We start from the raw sequence: 8,201 nt of genomic DNA, 5'->3' as shown, positions 1-8,201 counted from the left end.
GTGTGTGTGTGTGTGTGTGTATTTAAATAAAGTTTTTCAGAATAAAGGAAAACTTACCCGTCTCGCTCGTAAGTGGTAAACAGAAGTTAAACAAGCAATTAAATGTCCAGTTTTTCAGAATAACAGCTTTTAAGAATATTCAGATATAAGCACACTCATTTTTTACTGGTAGAGAGAGAGAGAGAGAGAGAGAGAGAGAGAGAGAGAGAGAGAGAGAGAGAGAGAGAGAGAGAGAGAGAGAGAACCTTTTGCCTGGCGCTCATTTAGTCTGACTCCTTCGGCGATGAGGAAATTCAGTTTCCTTAGGAAGGCAATTTTCGATCCGTGACAGAACTCTTCTTTATTTTCTTTCCCTCTATTTGATGTTTCGCACCCGAGAGTTGTTCCATAATTTTCTTGTTTGTATGTAAATAAAATTCTTACGAAATTTAAGCCTCATATTATTATTATTATTATTATTATTATTATTATTATTATTATTATTATTATTATTATTATTCCAAAATATCATTTTCGCATTTTAACTTAACACATTTATGATCAGATTGGATCTTTGCGTATAAAAATCTGTTGAGACAACACCAACAGTACCACAAGTACTTTTTCATTTCTTACTTACAGTCCATGTAGACTCTATACGGTATATCATTCATTGCTTTTCGTAAATGACCTCTCAAGAAAAGTGACTGTTATATTGGCAGTGAGGAAAAGTCTGGTTAGAGATTAGTAACCCTTTATTAACAAGAATAGAATCTACCATTTATTTTACATCACCTTATTTATCCTCTCATTATTATTATTATTATTATTATTATTATTATTATTATTATTATTATTATTATTATTATTATTACAGGTTTTGTTAAACAAAATGACAGTTTCAACAGCATTTATTTTTATATAGTAAACGCTCAATTCGTCTTATTAATTGCTTTTCTTGCGCTGGAATAGTTGCAAGCAATTGACCGATATTCACATCCGGTGGGTAGAAGGTAGTAGGTAGGAATGCTGGCTGCGATGTACCGTCGGCTGCTATGTACCGGCTCCTATGTACCACTGCTTTTTTATATGTACCATTGTTGGGCTGCTATGTACTGGCTCCTATGTACCACTGCTTTGGCTTGTAGGCCTATGTACCAAACAAGGCTGCTATCTACCAGATACCAAGTAGGAAGATAAAATATTTATTGTAAGAAAAAAATTAAAAACACATGATATAAAAGTAATGAAACTACATTAAAAGATACAACAAACGCGTAAACATATTAAAACTGCATACAGTAATTAAAATTTGTCAACCAATAAAATTCAGCATGTATACTGTACATTGACTTAATACAGGCTTAGTCCTCTGCATGATCCAGCAGTTCAGCCACCGGTTTAGAAATTCTGATGTTGTTATGGATTTTGTTCTCATATTTCATCCATAGGTCATCGAGGTTAATTTGCTTTTGGATAGCATGCTTCCTTTGGTATCTATACATTTTCTTTTGTTTTACTAATTTGACAATCATAGGAATTCTACTAGATTCGTCACGTAGAATACTAATTAAGAGTACATGTTTATAGAATTGGTTTTGCTACCTGTTAATTGCATGGTGCCACCCTTCTGCATCGTTATTAGTCCAAACAGGGCGCTTGTAAGAGCTCCAAGAATGTGGAGGATGCATCTCGTTCCTGATCCAGTTTTTTCATAGTAGTTAATGAGATCTTGAAGTCGCTGATCAGGAAGTGGCTGGCTAGTGATATGAAGCGAAAAGCTGGCTCATATGAGATGGAGGTAAGTTTGGAGCGCCGAATGAATTGTCTTACAGCGAGTTGATTAATGTAGTCATTTTAGACGTAGTCTCTTTACTCTGCGGTACACTTTTTGGCGTTGGGCCCAGTGAAACCAGCAGCCATGAAGGAAGCCTCAGAATGTTTCTCACACTCGCACTGCTGACCATAGTGCTCTTTCAAAATCCAAAACACCTTCTTCACAAACAGACGTTAGCGTTAAATCAGTAATTTTCTTATGACAGCTACACATAGTCCCTTTTCTTTCTTCTCTTGACATTAGCACAAAAGCACAATGGAACCTGTTTCATAATTCCATCCTTCTTTATAAACTGTGCACACTTAAAAGCTGAACAAACGGGGTACAAACAATTTTAAAAGTTCCTCCATATACCAAACTTTAGCTTTGGACAGGTGTTGCAACTGAATTGGTTTTGCAAATATGGTATGCCGTTGTCCATTTTCAAATAGGCTAGATCAGCTTGAAGGAAGTCCCTGTGGAACATGATCTTTTAATTCAAAACTAATACCTTCAGGGTGTTTTGGACGCTGTCCTTCCCTGGCGCGATTGGTGCATCTGACTAGAGTGTTTATATTGGTAAAAGGAACATCCTGAATTCTCACAGCTTTGAGAGTGCCCTTCTTTTACTATTTCCCAGATGATGCAAATGGAAATTCCAAAGCAGACTTTTAATGAAAGCTCTTGTTGATGCTTTGAGTTCAGCACCAGGATCCCAGGATGTGTGTGTTGGTGGTGTCCACTTTGAAGTTCATTGTTTATTTGCTGTGAAATTGTTGCACAGCACTTTTTACCATCCGGTCGTTACATATCCATGTGACTGAGACAGATGATTCTCGCTTCCTGGTGTGTACGTAAAACCCAAGGAATCAGTGAGGAGAGAGCTGCCTTTTCTTGTTCCACAGGAAACAATTTTTTAGGGTCACAGGAGTGTCTGCAAGGATCGTTTGTTGGTAACGCTTCATCATCTAATGATGTTTCTGCAGCTGGCGTGATGTCATCAATAGGAAGTGTGATGTTGAAGCCATTGGGTTTGTTGTTGATTGTTGTGGCTGCTCTTCGACTGGGAAGGCATTAAAAGGATCATCGGCATCACCTGAAACCAGGGTATAAAAATATCATCACCGTTTTCATTTTCACCACCCACAAAACATCATCTCACCACCACCATCATTCTCATCACCCCCCACTATCAACTATCATTATCATTCCCTAACAAATAGAAAGATAATCGTTGCTGGCAACCAATTGGTTCTTAGCCACGTAAAATAAGTCTAATCCTTCGGGCTAGCCCAGGAGAGCTGTTAATCAGCTCAGTGGTCTGGTAAAACTAAGGTATACATTTTTTTAACCTGAAACTTCCATCCAATCAGGACAGTCTGGGCAACACCACATGAAAACTTCACCAGCTTTCAGTCGTCTGTCCGGTACTCAGGTTGTGATATTGCTGTGCCACATAAGTGGTGGCGCCACTTGTTGCATCCGTCACAGATAAGGGCTTCCTGTCTGGGCGAAATACACAATCCACATCCTGAGCAAAGGAAAAGTGCTGATGCCATGGTAATATAAAATGGTTAACTGAGGATGCAAGTTCTGTGTATAATATGACTATCTATACTCCCATATATATATATATATATTTATATATATATATATATATATATATATATATATATATATATATATATATATATATTAACATGTATACATATATATATATATATATATATATATATATATGTATTGAAGTAAAAAACCTAATACGAAAGATAAAACCAACGAAAAAAACAGAAATGACATGATGAAACAAAAACCTCAGAGAAAATGCCGAGACTCAGAAAACAGAAAACGTTGGAGTGACCTTCCCTTAAGGTCTTCCTCCCCGACGCAAGGAGAATCGACACAAATGCATTCGACCTTCCTAATCAGATCCATGATGTCCTCGTGAAAAGGCTCCGACGAGAAAGAAGAGGCGGTTAATGGGAAGCTCTTCCTTGGGGAGGATGTGACGTCATCAACACCATTAACCCTTCGCGAACGGTGACATACCGGAAGGCCCTCTCGTCGAGTCAGTGTTTTTACTTTTTGTTTTTGAGGTAGGGCACATGCAGCATGAGGTTTCAAATTCTCTCTCTCTCTCTCTCTCTCTCTCTCTCTCTCTCTCTCTCTACTCTCTCTCTCTCTATATATATATATATATATATATATATATATATATATATATATATATATATATATATATATACTAATAACAATGTATGTATGTATGCGCCATTATTCCCATATTTCATGAAAGACCTAAGATGGAAAGAGTAAGAAATTGCTTGAAAAAGTCCTTTGGGATATCAAGTAATTTAAGGAAAATTCCTGCACATAATGTTTAAAGTAGGTCGACAAATATCAAAGGAAAACCGATAAGCAGTATAAAATTCAAGAAGGCGAGGATGAAGAGAAACATCAAGTTGAACAAAAAACGCTTCTAAGAGCCCCTTTAAATCCCATTAGCAAAAAAAACTCTCGCAAGAAGGCGAGGATTTCTTGAGGAAAATCTTTGAGGAAAATCTCCCCAAAGTAAAGATAAAAAAATACTTAATTAGAATTTCGGTGATCACTAGAAGACGAGAGGAAGAAGACGGTGACGGAAAAAAAAAAAAGCGGAGAATGGTAAGAATTCAAGTGATCTGAGAGACACAAAAATATGAATGAAACTTTTGTTGAGTGAAGTGACAGGGAGAAGCACTATAAAAAAAATAATTATGTAAGCAGTGGCAGATGGGTTAAGAAGGATAAGCATTTTGAAGAAATGAAACGAAAGAGTTGAATGGGGCTGTGTTGGTTAATCTCCCAGAAGAAATGGAAATCAAACGGAAGTTTTGATCTCGAGGAGTCAACCGACTGTGAAATTTACCTAGCGTTGTGGCATCAAGGTCAGTCATGACACTTCTCTTTCAGAAGGTAATAGATTTTTTTTTAATGAACTTAACAGGCTTTTTAGTCTTACTGCCCACAGGTAATTAGGTCCATTCAGTTTATTTTACCGATGACAGTGTACTGATTCTTAGACGCATCTTCTATCCACGTAGGTAAGTATTTATACACAGTGTGTAGTATTGTATACAGTGTGTATATATATATATATACATATATATTATATATATGAGTGGAGTGTATATATATACATATATATATATATATATATATATATATATATATATATATATATATATATATATATATATATATAATATATGTGTGTGTGTGTGTGTGTGTGTGTGTGTGTGTGTGTTCGGTTCTTTCTCTATCCTCCATTCCCTTCTTATTCTATTCTCATCATTCATTATTACCCAATCTCACATTTCTTCTGCCCCCTTGCTTCAACTTCTTCCCACTTCTATCTCATTCTCAGGAAAGGGTGTTCTAAACAGCAAACCATCCATCCACCCCATCCCTAATTCCTGGGGACACACACACACACACGCACGCAACGTATCACTGAACAGAATAGGCATGCAATTTCCTCGTTCCGTGATGCATCACCGTCCAACCTCTTATTACCGGATGGTAAATTCAGTGGGACTGATTAGTGAACCGAATGAGATCGGGAGGAAGGAGGTGTTCTGAGACACTTCCAGCCAGGTCGCAGGTCGGTGCGACTGTTTTTGTTTATTTTTTTATATATATATCTGTCAAAAGAGAGAACGAAATAAAAGGTCTTCATACTCATCGGACCTATAACTGCTTAGGCGTATTTATGTGTGCATTTATGTTTTTGCATGTTCATATTTTTGTATCACAAGTACTTAGTACATCTTTCTGAGGTAACAGACGAGAATAGATTTATTTTTTCCCTGCTATCATGACGGTACCTTCAGCGTCTGGGAAATTCTTTCGACAGTTAGATGTATACTCTTTGGGAGCCTGTCAAACTCCTAAAGGTTTGGCAACTTTTCCTTGAGAGAGAGAGAGAGAGAGAGAGAGAGAGAGAGAGAGAGAGAGAGAGAGGTTCCCAGTCTGTCCACTGAGACATGAAATATTTGTCCACATTCTTTTTTGTTCTCCATTAAACAAAATGCAAAACATGCAAATATATTCATTTAATTTGGTAGGTAATTTTGATGTGTCCATTTTGCAACGTATAATAAGAATTAATAATTTTTTCAAATGTGAGCAAATGAAGAGGAAAGTGGAACATTCTATCAAATAAGAAAGAGGTTGAGGGATGGAGTACAAAGAAGGAAATGAGGCAGAGAGGTAGACAGAAGGAGAAAATTTTATATAATATATATATACATACATACATACATATATGTATATAGACACGTCACACATATGTAATTTAATGAATGCAAATATTATTTAGCTTTGCCATCCCCTGTCATGCTCAATGTTTTTCGCATAAAGAACATCTCATCCGTCGGTTTTCTTGACATACACTCTCGGTAAGAAAAACTCTCGAGCAATGAAAAAAATATAGATGAAAATATGACAGTGTTAAAAAGATGATAAGAACTGGATTACGCGTCAAGTCTTATCAGCTCTCCAAGCGAAATAGACGATCTGTCTTTTATCATCGTAAATTTGGTTTCTGTGTGGAGAGAGAGAGAGAGAGAGAGAGAGAGAGAGAGAGAGAGAGAGAGAGCTGTAAGGACCTCATGGACTGATTCATACACTCTGATACATAATATGACTTTTTATATTCACAAATATTAAGCCATGAAATATTGTTTTGTTATCGAATATAATACCTTACGCCCAGAGTGGTCATATTTTACCTTTTACTAAGGCTAGGGTTCGAATCTAGCGATGCAAGTGCGGATATCAATTATGATTCCGCTTGGGTACAAGCTATTCCAAAGTTATAAGTGATTTCATAATTAAACGATATTTGTGTCTTAATAATAGTGAAAGAAATATATATGTAGATATAGATATATAAACATATACGTACATACATACATGTATTTATGTATGTATGAATATAATCTGTATGTATGAATATGCATCGCTATTTGTCATTAAATTACTGCTGTGACACATGATATGTATCATACGGAGAAGCACTTTTCCCTTACAATAATGTACAACTGAGAGCGCTTAAACCCCTGCGTATATACTCTAACTATCGCACGGCCACCACACACAATCATCACTAAATAGGTGTTAACTGTTTTGAGAAAACTCTTGCTCCAATAACTTTCTTAAAACAATCTTCCTCGCGATGTCAACAGTTTACGTCAATTGCCAACATAATTACCCCTGTTGACGTGCTCCCAGAACTTTCTTAACTACTGATCTCAGGGCGGAGGAAAAATGTTGCAGGCTGAATTCAACTTTGAGTTAGGTTAAAACACGACTTATATAAATTAGAAAGGAAGTAGAAGTACAGTTGCTCTGTAATGTCTAAGAAATTAGTCACACTGTGACTGTCGCCTTAGTTCCTTACTAACTGACGCAAAGTCATGGAGATTATAAGGTCACCGATTCAATGTTAATCTGTGGTTTACGAATTAACACTTCTATACAGTACTCTCATTTTAAACTCTTGCTTATTTTGTATACGTGTATCAATTTCCTATCCATAATGGGTTTTGGTTAAAATCAGTTTTTGAACATGATCTAAAATGGTTTGCTTTGCCCTGACAAAGAAAAAAAAAAAACAATGATCCATCCGTGATTTAACAATTAGTATTTATTCTTTTTTTTTGGCAATCAAATCAAAATTTATTTTCTAAACTGCTATGGGTTTAATTGTCTCCCCGAGTTTATGAGTTCTGACAATTGTTATTTTGGAAACTGTTTATTTTCTTGGTCCCATCTATCATATTTTTACCCGTCCACTTAAAGCTTTTTGTAATTATTTTTAATTTACAGATATTCAGATTAGAATTTAACTTTTGGTGCATTTTCTCATTTTAGTTTTCGATGTTTTTGTACAGTTATATATATATATATATATATATATATATATATATATATATATATATATATATATATATATATATATAATGTACATATGTCCATGTTTGGACGTGGTCGATATTGAAGGCTCAAGAAAGGAGGAAGCTGGAAGTGGCAGAGGATCAGGGACGTTGGAGGCTGGATGTGTGGAGTCACGAGAAAGGATAGGATCAGAAACGATGATATTAGAGGGACAGTCAAAGGGGTGGTAGAAGTGTCAAAGAAGATTGCAGCGGTTTGGTCATGTCATGCATGTGGAGAGAGGAGGATCATGTGTAGGAAGGTCTGTGGACATGGAGGAGGGAGGAGGAGGAGGAGGAGGAGGAGGAGGAGGAGGAGGAAGAGGAGGAGGAGGAGGAGGGGAGGCCAAGATTCGGATGGAAAGATAACGTAGCAAATGACATGGGAAAGGTTAAGAGAACAGGATACGCAGACAGAAGGCTGAAGA

The 8,201-nt window shown here is 36.4% G+C and overlaps 1 pseudogene; it reads right to left on the bottom strand.

The window, feature by feature from the left end:
* Positions 1–1,739: 1,739 nt before the first annotated feature.
* LOC136830862 (uncharacterized) lies at positions 1,740–3,354 on the bottom strand (annotated as a pseudogene).
* Between the last annotated feature and the right edge of the window lie 4,847 nt (positions 3,355–8,201).

The sequence above is a fragment of the Macrobrachium rosenbergii genome, chromosome 47, assembly GCF_040412425.1.
Source record: "Macrobrachium rosenbergii isolate ZJJX-2024 chromosome 47, ASM4041242v1, whole genome shotgun sequence".
Lineage (NCBI taxonomy): Eukaryota > Metazoa > Arthropoda > Malacostraca > Decapoda > Palaemonidae > Macrobrachium > Macrobrachium rosenbergii.
This window is presented reverse-complemented; position numbering and strand designations above follow the sequence as displayed.